The sequence below is a fragment of the Psittacula echo genome, assembly GCF_963264785.1.
Source record: "Psittacula echo genome assembly, chromosome: 18".
In the NCBI taxonomy this organism is placed as follows: domain Eukaryota; kingdom Metazoa; phylum Chordata; class Aves; order Psittaciformes; family Psittacidae; genus Psittacula; species Psittacula echo.
Genome location: NC_137754.1, coordinates 7163855 through 7167713, shown reverse-complemented (window position 1 = coordinate 7167713; position 3859 = coordinate 7163855).

Sequence of the window (3859 nt, the reverse complement as noted above, 5' to 3'; positions counted from 1 at the left end):
TCCCTTCACTGAGCTGTTGCACAGAATCATCAGGTTGCCTGAAATTTGTCCCTCTCCTCTGTATTTATAAGTCCCTGTGGGCACACGTCCATCCTCCCTCCCTTCCTTCCTTCCTTATCTATTCTGATGTGGGGTTTACATGAAACTGTCTAGAAAGTGGGCACACAAAGCCTGCATTACCACATGTACGTATTATAAACCGCTGCTGTTGACAGAGCTCAGTGGAGTGCTGAAAGCTGCAGTATAAAGGGAGGCTTGCTCCTCACTCACAGGATGTATAATTTGTCCATTTGGAAAAGTAAGAGCATAATGTTGCCACCAGCTTAGCCATAAAGGCATTTATCACAGCTTGCAGGGGAGTGAGTGGCTCTGCTTAGTCCCTCATTGTCCCTCCTGGCTCTATGCTAGGCTTGCTTTAATTTGCACAAAGGTAACCCAGCTTGTCACTGCCGTCCTCCTAAATCTGGTAATTGCAAGCTCCAGCACCTCTTATTTGTTGTGCTGACTCCTGTGTGTGTGTGAGCAGCCTTCGTGTTCTTTTCTATGGAATATTTCCAGTCTTGAACTATGTGATTTCCATTTTATGAAAATAAATGGTTACGGAATTAATTCCACCCACAGCTTCTGCTCTTGAGCTGACAGAGGAATTCTTATTTCTTATGGATTTCCACAGCCTCTAACTCTCTTCCACTCCGTTGCTGGTATCTTTAGACAGTCACTTCAATTAATGTTGGACCCAGCAGCTTTTAAATATAGACTCTCATTTGACTGCAAGCAGGATGTGAGTAACTCAAATCAAAGCTGGTAAGTCCTAGGCATGGCTTTGTGCTCTATAACCTGTTTATCATAAATATGCTGTGGGACTACTGGGATCTGACCATTCCTGAGGCTCGCTGGTGCCATATGAACCTCACTGAAGCTATTACAGAGCTCTTGCCCTAGATTTCATTGCAACTTGAAAATGGAATCTCTTTTATTCATGCTGGCCTGTCTCAATCGGGCATGACCAGCAGCAAGGGAATGAGTTTTTTTGCATAAGGGGAAACAAAGAGGCCGAGTGTGGTTTTACTACAGCCCTTCCAGGGGCACTTACCTCCTGCCTTGGAATTCCATCATTTGCCCTCAGTTTCCCTACTCTGTTCTGAAGATCAGAGAAACCTTTAAGCAAAGTTCAACTTTACTTTCCAAATCAAAGTCAAAACCTGGGACCAGGGGATGTACAGGCTGGCTTTGGCTTAATTATGGTCAATTATGGCCCCATCCATTTATTTTGTACCTTCTCTCCTACCGTGAAGTATGCTTTAACCACTTGAAGGGTAAATTGGAATAGGTTGTTTCCTAACTTGTGCTTTCCTAGTTTTGTTCTGTTCTTGATCAGTGTTTGAGATGAGCCCATGAGCCTAAAAAGAACCAGGGATAGACAAATGTCCAAGTAACCTTCAGCCCAATACAAGTAAGGGAATGCTCAGCCAGAAGAGACTTTCCCTGACCTTTGCTGCATTGAAAACAGAAGCCTCCAATCTGGCTGTTTAAAAACCAAACCCACCCCAAACAACCCCACAAGACTGCTTTATAGCTTGGTATTTATGGAAAACCTTCTTGGCAAAGTTAAACAGAATACATTAGTACAAACCTGAATATTATTCACAAAGATACAATGAACTCCATCAGAGCTGGATGAGGGGGATCATCTCCCCTTCTCTCGTTAGAGATGCCACTGTCACATTTTAGAACTGAAACAGAAGCTTGCTGGCTTTTCACATGAAGGCTGCCTTTGGTTCATGGTGAGACTATGTAGATTGTGCTCCCACAGTGCCCAGAGCTCCCCTCATTCAACCCTTTTCTTCCTCTCCCTTATTACAGGTATCCTGTAATAAAGATACCTGTAAAAGCAGCACAGAAAAAGAGTAGTGGATGGACAGAAAGTGCGAAGGAATGTTATGCTCACTACTGGCATACAGGTTAGAGGCAGCCAGTGACCAGCATGTGGCTTGCTTGAAGAGCATGTCTAAAGAAGGTAATCATGATGTAGTTCAATATAGCAGTGGTAATGTCTGAGTTACACAGAGAACCCCAGGTTATTGCTGCCTCATCCGTATTTTCCCTTTCCTTAGCAAAAGGAGAAGTGGTACCACTTAGCTTAGGCAAAACAAATGCAGCAATGGCATATCCAGCGAGGCCCCAAGGAACCAAAGCAGGTTAATGCAGAACACTAGAAAATAACACTGACAGTCCAAATCGTCAAGTATCCAAAATACTGTATCCAGGAAAAGTTAAGACAACTCAATTCATATTGGAAATACAAGAACACTACATTATGCTACATTAAAAAAACTCCTAAACCACAGCATAGTTCTAGTGTTGCATCCGCATCTTGCAGCCGTATATTACCCAATGCTGTTCAATACTATCAGCACGTTTCCAATGAGTCTCTCTAAGCCAAGAGAACCCCATGTGTTTTCTTTCTCTTACCACCTACAGAGAAGTTGCAACTGCCACTACAAAAGTGCTTTTGTATTGAGCTTTTGCTTTCCCAGCTCCAGGAACAGTTGCCCTGGCTCTGCAGCTTGAACCTGGAAAGCTGCTGTAGCTGTCACAGTGGGTTAGTGCTTTAGGGAACTGGCAGAGGGGTAGCAAACATTGAAGTCACTCTTGTCACCTTGGTGGGACTGGATCCAAAAAGCCATCCCTGGCTGTTTCTTGCAACACCAAACCCAAAGTGTTGGTCACTGGCAAGAAAACTATGGTTTACGTATAAAAAAGTTGACAGCTCCTGCCATAAATGTACAAAAACTATCCCTGAGTGACTCTGTTCTGTGTCTGTAAGACCTCTTGTGACAAGGAAATTGCTGAAGCTAGCTGAAGAGGAGGGAGATGCTGTTCCACCTGCAGCTCTTTAGTTCACTCTGCAGTAATACTGACATGCTCTGACAGTGCCAGACTGGAGCAACGTTTGAGCTCCTCTCTGTAGCTTGAACAGTAAAAAAAATAGCCCCGTTCCTGACCCACTGCTGGCATCACCTATTTACACTGGCAATAGAAACATTACCTTTTCTGAAGTAACCAAAATAGATCTTTCTTTGCCCAAAATTGAGCCTGTGGGATTTTTACAAAAGGAAGGGAGAAGGTAAAAAAGCTTGAAGATATCTCAGTGCCTTTCCTGGCCTCCTTCCCCCATGGGAGTATTTGGCTTTAATTTTCCTGAAAGGGATGTCTCAGCACACTCTGCCTCCACTCTAAGCCTCTTTCCAGCACCAGGAGACGCAAGAGGCAAGCCTGCTTTGTGCAGATTAGACTGAGGGGTTACCTGCGTGCAGTGAGCTCTCTATAAAGCAGCGAACAGAAGCAATCCTCCTGGCCTGATGCTGCCTGCTCTCTCCTGTTAGACAGAGGAACAAGAAGGTAAGTTTACAAGAGGGCTGAGAGCGTTAGTTGTGTATCGGTACCTGTCGCTGCAGGCTGTTCACATCCCCTGTTCTGCACCAAAGTCAGAGCCAAAAGCACAAGACAATCACACACGTGTAAAAGTCACCAGCCAGGCCTGGGCAACCAGCTGCTGAGAGGACGATTCCCCCCTGAAGTCCGTCTATTGCTTTATCAGCACCTTTTTTTGTCTACTAGTAACACCTACTAGTAATGTCTACTACACGTTTACCTAACGCTGTTCCTCTGGTGGGTTTGCACATTGTGGCCGTGTTCCTGCAGCACAAAGAGAAGGCAATTCCACAAACTTCCACAGCCCGCAGTCTCTTGGGAAGCATTGGAGGGCTTCCTTAGTCCAAGGACAGGTTTAGGTGATCCTGCTGGTATCTCCGGAGGCAGGGGAGACGCAAGTTGGGCAGTGAGGAGTTACTTTAAA